Genomic DNA, 11,333 nt, shown 5'->3' on the forward strand with positions numbered 1-11,333 from the left:
TCACCTGAGGTCAGGAGTTCAAGGCCAGCCTGACCAACATGTTGAAACCCCGTCTCTACTAAAAATACAAAAATTATCTGGGCGTGGTGGTGCACACCTGAAATTTCAGTACTCGGGAGGCTGAGACAGAAGTATTGCTTGAACCCAGTAGGTGGAGGTTGCAGTGAACCAAGATTGTGCCATTGCACTCCAGCCTGGGCAATAAGAGTGAAACTCCATCTCAAAAAAAATAATAATAATAAAGTCTTATTTTTTATTCAAGTTATATATATGTTATTGAAATATAACTTATATACAAAGAAACACAAACCATATTGTATAACTCAGTGGTTTTACATAAAAGAGCATACTCATGTGACCAACGCCAGGTCAATACATAAGACATGACCAGCATCCCAGACATCCGCTCACACCCCTTCCACACTCACTCCTTCCAAGGGAACCACTATCTTTTTACTATTATGATTATTATACTTTAAGTTCTGGGATACATGTGCAGAATGCGCAGGTTTGTTACATAGGTATACACGTGCCATGGTGGTTTGCTGCAGCCATCAACCCGTCATCTACATTGGGTATTTCTCCTAATGCTATCCCTCCCGTAGCCCCCCAGACCCCAACAGACCTTGGTATGTAATGTTCCCCTCCTTGTCTCCATGTGTTCCCATTGTTCAACTCCCACTTATGAGTGAGAACATGTGGTGTTTGGCTTTCTATTATGTGTTAGTTTGCTGAGAATGATGGTTTCCAACTTCATCCATGTCCCTGCAAAGGACATGAACTCACCATTTTTTATGGCTGCATAGTATTCCATGGTGTATATGTGCCACATTTTCTTTATTCGTTCTGTCACTGATGAGCATTTGGGTTGGGGAACCACTATCTTAACTTCCAACACCATAAGATTGGTTTTTCCTGCTTTAAAACTTTATGTAAGTAGAATCATCCCATGCATCCTCTTCTGTACCTGGCATCTTTTATTCAACATTTTGTTGATGCAGTTCATCCATGTTGTTGCTTGTAGTTGTAGATTGTTTAGTCTTATTCCTGGGAAGTATTTCATTGTATGAATTTACCACAATTTATTTACCCATTCTACTGTTGATGGATACTTGAGTAGTTTTCAAGTAGTTTTTGACTATTATGAATAATATTGCCATGAGTATTCTCATGCCTTTCTTCTGGTGAGTGTATGTATGCATTTCTGTTGAAATATACCTAGGAATGAAATTGATGGGCACGGGATATGCATACTTAAGTAGATATTGCCAATTTCCCAAGTAGTTATACCAATTTATACTCTTACTGGAAAGATATGAATGTTGCATTTGCTCTGTATTTTTGCCAACATTTGATGTCTTTTTAATCTTAGCCATTCTCATGGGCAGTGTGCTCTTTCGTAAATCTGATTAGTGTCACTTCCTACTTAGTGGCCTTCGATGGCTTCCCATTGAATTTAAAACAAAACCCAGACACCTAAATGTGGCTCTGCCTACCTTCTCCAATGTCATCTCATACCACTCTTTTTCCTTTCTACAATGGTCTTTTCCTTCTTAAAATCCATCAAGCTCTTTCCCACCTCTGGATCTGCACACTGCTTTCCTCTGCCTGGAAAACTTTTCTCCATTCACCTTCTCTCCCACCCTTTTGCTAGCCTTCCTCCCTACCCCTCCTATCTCAGATTTAATGTCTGTCCTTAAGAAGGAAGTCCCTGACCCCTCCTTCCTGTTCTTATTCTCATCATAGGGCTACCACAAGGCACTCATCACAGTTTATAGGTACATACTCATCTGCTTGGTTTTTTTGTTTGTTCCTCTCTTTAGAGTATAAAGTTCATGAAAACAAGGAGCCTCACTACTTCATAAGCCACTCTAGTGCCTGTGCCTGCCAGACAGTGCTTGGCATATACTGGGCATTCATCAAATGTTTTTTGAAGGAACAAATGAATGAATCCAGTCTATTTCAGACAATGTGTAATATATATATATTTTTTTCTTTCTTTCTTTCTTTTTTTTTTTTGAGATAGGGTCTTGCTCTGTCGCCCAAGCTGGAGTGCAGTGGTGTGATCATGGCTTGCTGCAACCTTGACCTCCTGGGCTCAAGCAATCCTCTTGCCTTAGCTTCCCTAGTAGTTGAGACTATGGGCACGAACCATCATGCCCAGCTAATTATTGTTATTATTATTTTTTTTTTTTGTAGAAACGGGAGTCTCACTGTGTTGTCCAGGCTGGTCTCAAACTCCTTGCCTCAGGGGATCCTTCCTCCTCAGCTTCCTAAAGTGCTGGGATTACAGTTGTGAGCCACTGTACCCAGCCAAAGTAATGTCAAATATCACCTTTGGGGATGGAGTTTTGACACTCACTGAAGATGCATGAAAAACATGGCCAAAAGTGGACATGGTAAGGGCCTGAGTGGCAGACCAAGCAATGCATAGACAGGCAGCTCAGAGCTTGTCTGTGAGCCAGGAGCCTCGAGAAAAAAGCATCAGGGGGAACCCAAAGAGGGCTCTTGAAGAAGCAGAGTATGGCTTAAATCCTGGGGGAGGGTTTGGGTCTTCTAGGAAATAAATTTTTTGTTTGTTTGTTTGTTTGTTTGTTTTAGCCAGAGTCTTAATGCTATTGCTGGGGCTGGAGTGTAGTGGTGCGATCTCGGCTCACTGTAACCTCCACTTCCCGAGTTCAAGGGATTCTCCTACCTCAGCCTCCCAGTTAACTGAGATTACAGGTGTGCACCACCACACAAAGCTATTTTTTTGTATTTTTTAGTAGACACAGGGTTTCACGATATTGGCCAGGCTGGTCTCGAACTCCTGACCTCAGATGATCAACTCGCCTCAGCCTCCCAAAGTGCTGGGATTCCAGGTGTGAGCCACCACACCTGGCCTAGGAAATGAATTTTTAAAAATAAACACATAGCCCTCCATGTCTCCAAAAAGCACCCTAATGTTTTCCAGGAGAGAGTGCCCTTAGAAATCAGCTGGCTCAGATCCTGAAGCCAGTAACTTTGGTGTGAGAAAGAATATGCTTCTAATATTCTAACATTTCAATAACAATGGAAACAGAATTTGATAACATGAAAAATAGTATTCCTTGGAAGGAATTTGAGAATACATTAATTATCATAAATTGTTAATTTTGTTCATTTCTGAAATATGGTCATCTTCTCTTGTGTGAACCTGGTTTCCCTCTATTGTCTACTCAATTAAATAGCACCCATCTGACAACCATGGCTATGTATTTCCTACTGGACTGGAAAGGCTGAACATCCTTTATGTGCGAATAGAATAGAAGAGCACAGAGCATTCAGATGAGAGCAGGAGCAGGATTTCTTGTTATTTCATTTAAAATGCCATATTAACTTTCCAGATAATTGGGAAACATTCATCCTCCATGACATATGCATTTAAAAGGTTTACTTTGGCTCCAGTAATCCTACTGATTTTTAGCCACAAAACTGTTTCAAATCCTGAGCTACATGCTCAACAAATCTTAGCACTATATAAATGAGCATTTCTGCAAGGCATCTGGTCTTTTAAATTAAATGTATTCATTTTATTGTGTAAAACATCTAATTTTAGGGAAAAAAAGTGGTGACAGTTCATATCAGTAAATTTTTTTCTTTTAAGAGACAGGGTCTCATTCTGTCATCCAGGCTGGAGTGCAGTGGCATGATCATATCTCACTGCAGCCTCAACCTTCTGGGCTTGAGGTCCTCTTGCCCGGGCCGCCCAAAGTGCTGGGATTACAGGTGCAAGCCACTCTGCCCAGCCCTCAGTGAACTCTTGAGGGTCTCCTGGATGCTCAGGATACAAATATGTCCAAGCAGGTCAAAGAGCTTATATATTTAATGGCCAAGAGACAGATAAACAGGCAATTGCAGTAAAATGTACTTAGGGCTCCAATAGGGGTAATTATAGTTGTTGTGGGATCCCATAGGAGTAGTCTACCCCAGACTTGGTGGAAATGGGGAGTGTCAGTCAAAACCTCTAGGCAGCTGTTCTTTCTTACTCAATCTCACTCCTTGGAGAAGTAGTCCCAATATCTTGGCTGTAATGTACCCACAGTAGTTCTCTTACCCCTCTCTGCAAATTATATTTATATAACTGCTATTTGCACACTAAAGGTGTGAGGTGTAAAGGGGAAAACATAATATAGCAGTCAAGAGTGTAGACTCTGATCAGACAGCCTGAGTTGGAATCTCAACTGCTGCTTATCTGTAACACCCTATTTAACTCTCTATGCCTCCGTTTCCTCGTCTCTGTGAAGATTAAATGATTTTTCATGAGTAAAATCATAGAGCGCTGCCTGACATGTAGTAAGTGCTCAGTGAGAATTCTATTATTCCATGACTGTCTTGTCTCTTTCACTACATTGTCAGTTTCATAGCAGCAGTTATTATCATATTTATCTTTGTGTCCTACCCATGGGCTCCATGGGCTTAAACCATTCTTCAACCCCTCCAGTGTCTAGCATGGTCCCCTATGCACTACAAGTGGGATAAAAAAAAAAGTTCACTGAATTGGTGAGGGCCTACAGGTGGCATGTGGACCAAATCTGAGTTCCCTAGGATCATTTTTAAAATGCACATACACCATCATTTATATCAAATGCTTACTTAGATACACTATAACCGAATGATACCTATTTTTTTTTTATCATTGTTGTTAGTTAAGTTCAGTTACCTAATACTTACTGAGCACTTACTACATGCTGGGCACTTAGTTAAGCATGTTACCCAAATCATGTTGCTTAAGTCTCACTTAAAATTTATAAGTCACTTTTGTACTCCTATAGGAAGCCGGAAAAATGGCCATACATCCATTTTTCCTGGCACCAAAAATAAAATATTGTTAAATTTTATACTACATATGTACAATACAGTTAGATTATATATTATTTCAAAGCCATTTTGTTCTGAAAACTTGCTATAATTACAGTGGTATTATAATTCTCCATGTTATAATTGTAAAATTACCATGTGCATAGAGGGGAGATTCCTTTGTACCCTCATAATAGGAGTCTTCTCCAGGACTCTCAAGGGAGCACATACACAAATGCACAGTCAGCTACGTTGCTAGAATATGTTGTACAGGTCAAACCATAATTAAAATAATTATTATTTATGTAGCACCGTAAATGTATCCACTGTTTCAGTCATAATCACAGCAGAGACAGAAAACAGCAATTATATAATCCAGTCAACTCCAGCAAATGCATGTCAGCCAAGATCCCAGCAGAGAAGATCTGAGAATTAATGTCAAGCAAAAATAACAGGCATATGGAATCACACTCTATTCCTGGGTTTCCATTCTCTTCATTTTTGTGGGTTTCCATCCATTCATTTACTCCTTCATTCATTCATTCACTCATTCAACCTAGTTTCTATGTTGCTTACCATGTGCCTGCTGTTTGCTAAGAACAAATATCTACAAGAATAAGAAATGGGCTGGGTGCAGTGGCTTATGCCTGTAATCCCAGCCCTTTGGGAGGCCGAAGCGGGCAGATCGCTTGAGGTCAGGTGTTCAGGTCAGGTGTTCCCAACAGTGAATCAACCCAAAAGTATTTATTAACCACTACTAGGGTCTGAATATGTCCCCCAAAATTCATATGTCAAAACTTAATTGCCAATGTGATAGTATTAAGAGCTAGAGACTTTAGGAGGTGAGGAGGCCGTGAGGATGGAGCCCTCATGAATACGACTAATACCTTTATAGAAAAGGCTTCAGAAAGCTCCCTGGGTCTTTTGCCCTCCTTCCACCATGTGAGGACGCAGCAACAAGGTGCCATCTTGGAAGGAGACAGCAGCCCTCACCAGACAGGGATCCTGCCAGTGCCTTGATCTTGGACTTCTTAGCCTCTAGAACTGTGAAAAATAAATTTCTGTTATTTATAAATTACCCAGTCTAAAGTATTTTGTTATAGCAACCTGAACTGACCAGCCTGGCCAACATGGTAAAACTCTGTTTCTACTAAAAATACAAAAATTAGCCGGGCATGGTGGCAAACGCCTGTTATCCTAGCTATTAAGGAGGCCGAGGCAGGAGAATCACTTGAACCCGGGAAGCAGAGGTTGCAGTGAGCTGAGATGGCACCACTGCACTCCAGTCAGGGTAACAGAGAGAGACTCCGTCTCAAAAAAAAACAAAAAAAGAAAAGAATAAGAAACAGTCCCTGCCTTCAGGGAGTTCTCAGTTCCAGAAGAAGAAAGACAAAGATAAGTACACTCAGAGCCTGCCCCCAGGGGACTTATAATCAAATAGGACTGACTGGCATATATGCAAATAACCCTAACATGGCTGTCATGTGAAACGATAACAACCAGCAAACTCTTACTACATGTGAGACACTGGGCTGGATGTTTTATATATGTTATTTTATTTTATTTATTTTTATGTTTTGTGTGTGTGTGTGTGACAAGGTCTTCCTCTTCACCCAGGCTGGAGTGCAGTGGTGCGATTGCAGCTCACTGCAGCCTTGACCTCCTGGACTCAAGTGATCCTCCCACCTCAGCCTCCCAAGTAGCTGAGACAACAGATGTGTGCTACGAAGACCAGCTAATTTTTCTTTTCATTTTTTGTAGAGATGGGGGTCTCCTTATGTTGCCCAGGCTGGTCTCAAACTCCTGGCCTCAAGCAATCTTCCCATCTCTGCCTCCCAAAGTGCTGGGATTACAGGCATGAGCCACCATGCCCAGCAGAGGGAAATTTATTTAGAGAGAAAAGAGGACATTCACTTGGTGTTCTTCAACAGCTAACCCAGATGACCAAAACCCTCTTTCAGAAGCTCTTAACATATCCCGCAACAGCAAAAAAAAAAGGTGTTTATACAATGCCCTGTTTCAAACAATAAGCCTCTAATGCAGAATTAATGTCAAATGAAGTACAAAATATTTAATCACTATCCTTTTCTACCATGTTCTCTCTCAATTTACATAACATCCTGATCTTTTACTTACCAAAATCTCAGTTGGCACAAAAAGTAGGCAGGGCAGGTAAAATTATCTTCACATTGGCCGGGTGTGGTGGCTCACACCTGTAATCCCAACACTTTGGGAGGCCGAGGCGGGTGGATCACCTGAGGTCAGGAGTTCAAGACTGGCCTGCCCAACATGGTGAAACTCTGTCTCTACAAAAATACAAAAATTAGCCAGGCATGATGGCGTGTGCCTGTAATCCCAGCTACTTGGAGGCTGAGGCGGGAGAATCGCTTGAATCAGGGAGGCAGAGGTTGCAGTAAGCTGAGATCACGCCATTGTGCTCCAGCCTGGGCAACAGAGTGAGACTCTGTCCACCCCCCCAAAAAAGTGACCTTTCATGTCATGGACGGGAAAACTGAGGCTTAGAGAAGTTAAATGACCTACCCTAGACACAGCACCAGTGACGATATTAGGCTAAAACATAGCTCTCCAACTCCCCGAAGATTGACCCCTTCCACCAAGTCTGGTGATTCCTGACCCCTTAATTCTGGGATCCAGTGGGGACCCCTCTCTGCTTTTGTATGAATGGTTTACACAAGCATTTGCCCCCTAATGGGCCATCAAAGATATGGCTAACATCAAACACTATGACTTCACAGTTAACCAAATGTAAATAAAGTGGAAATCTGCTACCAAACATCCTAAAAAACAAACACAAACCCAATAACTTTTGAACTCTATTTTTATTCAAAATTGGACTTGAATTTGTTCTCTTATTGAGTGTTCTCCCAACAGTGAATCAATCCAAAAGTATTTATTAACCACTACTAGGGTCTGAATATGTCCCCCAAAATTCATATGTCAAAACTTAATTGCCAATGTGATAGTATTAAGAGCTAGAGACTTTAGGAGGTGAGGAGGCCATGAGGATGGAGCTCTCATGAATATGATTAATACCCTTATAGAAAAGGCTTCAGAAAGCTCCCTGGGTCTTTTGCCCTCTTTTCACCATGTGAGGACGCAGCAACAAGGTGCCATCTTGGAAGCAGACAGCAGCCCTCACCAGACAGGGATCCTGCCAGTGCCTTGATCTTGGACTTCTTAGCCTCTAGAACTGTGAAAAATAAATTTCTGTTATTTATAAATTACCCAGTCTAAGGTATTTTGTTATAGCAACCTGATCTGACTAAGACAACCATTCACCATGCAGGTAGAGAGCCAATTATAAGAAGTCATCCCCGACCTCAAGGAGTCTGAGTCTAATTGGGGGAAATGATGAACACAGAAGAAAGGATCAGTAAGTAATGTCGACTGTGATAGTGTCTGAAGGGAAAACTAGGCTCAGGATGTAGATAAACAAGCCACCCCGCTGAGGTGTATCCATTAGAGCTGTGCTGGGTGAGCCCTCCAGAGGACAGAGATCAGCCCTCTCTACAATAGTCTGTAGTCTTCATGCCTCACTATCCTGGTATACTGAAATCTCCTTAAGTGAGGAGGTACACGTCTTTATTCTCACAGCTTTATTGTAGTGAGTTGTCAAAGAGTGTGGCCTCTGGAGCTAGACTCTGTAGGTTTGAATCCTGGCTCTATAACTCACAGATTCTGTAACCTTGAACACGTTATTTAAACTCTTTTTTTTTTTTTGTTTTTGGAGACAGAGTCTTGCTCTGTCGACCAGGCTAGAGTGGCAGTGGCGTGATCTCGGCTCATTGCAACTTCTGCCTCCCAGGCTCAAGCGAGTCTCATGCCTCAGCTTCCCAAGTAGCTGGGATTACAGGCGTGCACCACCACGCCTGGATAATTTTTGGGGTGTGTGTGTGTGTGTGTGTGTGTGTGTGTGTGTGTGTGTGTGTGTGTTTTAGTAGAAATGGGGTTTCACCGTGTTGGCCAGGTTGGTCTTGAACCCCTGACCAGGTGATCAACCTGCCTCAGACTCCCACAGTGCTGGGATTACAAGTGTGAGCCACCACACCCGGCCTATTTAAACTCTTTATGGCCAAGTTTCCTCATCTGTAAAACAAGTACCATTTCACCGGGTTCTCATGAGGAGTAAATGAATTATTAAGTACTACATGTCAAGATTCTAGAAAAATGGCTGATACACATTAAATGTTCCATACATAATAACTAATAATTCAGTGGTTTGTGCTTGGTCAAGTTCTGTCTGTCAAACAGAGTATAAAGTGATAAGAACAAAAGTGTTGCTGTTGTTGTTTGAGATAGGATCTCACTTTGTCACCCAGGCTGATCATGGTGTTATCACAGCTTACTACAATCTCGACACAAGTGATCCTCCCACCTCAGCCTCCCAAGTAGCTGGGACCGCAGGTGGCTGCCACCACAGCTGGCTGATTTTTGTATTTTTTTGTAGAGATAGTGTTTCACCATGTTGGCCAGGCTGGTCTCCAACGCCTGACCTCAAGCGATCCACCCACCTCAGCCTCCCAAAGTATTAGGATTACAGGCGTGAGCCACTGCTCCCAGCCAAGAGCAGGTTTTTATGGCTAAGCCTTTTGAACATACTGATTTAGCAGTCTTTATTGAGCATCTATGTGCCATTGGGGATACGATGGTTAACAAGCTAGACCAGGGCCCTTGAGGAACAAGCAAAGATATGAGATATAGTAGAAGATAGAGTTTCCCTTCATCATGAAAACTGATCATTTTGAGTCTCTTTTAAAAAAAATTATTAGACTTTACTTTTTAGAGCAGTTTTAGGTTTACGTAAAAATTGAGCAGATAGTACAAAGAGTTTCCATATACTCCCACCTCCCCTAGTTTTCCCTATTATTAACATCCTGAATTAATGTGGTACATTTGTTACAACTGATGAACCAATATGAATATATTGTTATTAACAAAAGCCATAATGGTTTTTTTTTTTTTTAATGGAGACTCGCTCTGTCACCCAGGCTGGAGTGCAGTGGTGCGATCTCAGCTCACTATAACCTCCGCCTCCGGGCTCAAGCAATTCTCCTGCCTCAGCCTCCCGAGTAGCTGGGATTACAGGTTGTGTGCCACCATGCCTGATTAATTTTTGTATTTTTAGTAGAGACAGAGTTTCACCATGTTGGCCAGGCTGGTCTCGAACTCCTGACCGCAAGTGATTCTCCTGCCTCAGCCTCCCAAAATGCTGGGATTACAGGTGTGAGCCACTACACCTGGCCAAGGCCATAGTTTATATTAGGATTCACTCTTTGTGTTGTACAGTTCTATGGGTTTTGACAAATGCATACCATCATATATCCACCACTGTAGTATTACACAGAATAGTGATGCTTCACCCACATTCATTCCTCCCTCCCTCCTCCCCAACCCCTGGCAACCACTGATCATTGTACTGCCTCTAAGCTTTTCCTTTTCCAGAATGTCGTATATGTGGAATCATAAAGTATGTATATGTAGCCTTTATAGACTAGCTACTTTTAGAAATATGCATTTGAGTTTCCTCCATGTCTTTTCATGAGTTGATAGCTCATTTCCTTTTTATCACCGCATAACATTCCATTTTATGGATGTACTACCATTTACTCATTCACCTCTCAAAGGACATCTTGACTGTTTCCAGTTTTGGGCAATTATGAATAAAGCTGCTATGAATATCAATGTGCAACTTTTTGAGTAGACATAAGTTTTTAATTCATTTGGGTAAAAACCCAGGAGCACAATTGCTAGATCATGTAGTAAGACTGTTTAGCTTTGTAAGAAACTGCCAGACTGTCCTCCAAAATTGTTGTACCATTTTGCATTTACAACCAGGAATGAATGAGAGTTCCTGGTGCTCCATATCCTCACCCAGCATTTGGTGGTGTCAGTGTTTTTTAAAATATGTTTTTACCATTCTAATAGGTATGCAGTGATATCTCATTGTTGTTTTAATTTGCAATTCCTTAATGGCATATAATGTATTGCATCATTTCATGTTTGTTCCATCTGCATATCTTTTTTTGTGAGGTGTCTGTTCAGCTCTTTTGCCCATTTTTAATTAAAATCTTTAATTGCTGAGTTTTAAGGGTTCTTGATATATTTTGGATACAAATTCTTTATCAGATATATATATACATATATGTATATATATGTGTGTGTGTATATATATGTGTATATATATGTGTGTGTGTGTGTGTGTGTGTGTGTATATATATATATATATATATATATATATATATATATATATATATATGTTTTGAGATGGAGTCTTGCTCTGTTGCCAAGACTGGAGTGGAGTGGCACAGTCTCGGCTCACTGCAACCTCCACCTCCCGGGTTCAAGCAATTCTCCTGCCTCAGCCTCCCAAGTAGCTGCGATTACAGACACCCACCACCACACCTAGCTAATTTTTGTATTTTTAGTAGAGATGGGGTTTCACCATCTTGGCCAAGCTGTTCTTGAACTCCTGACCTCGTGACCCACCCACCTCG

Source organism: Gorilla gorilla, chromosome 3 (assembly GCF_029281585.2).
Source record: "Gorilla gorilla gorilla isolate KB3781 chromosome 3, NHGRI_mGorGor1-v2.1_pri, whole genome shotgun sequence".
In the NCBI taxonomy this organism is placed as follows: domain Eukaryota; kingdom Metazoa; phylum Chordata; class Mammalia; order Primates; family Hominidae; genus Gorilla; species Gorilla gorilla.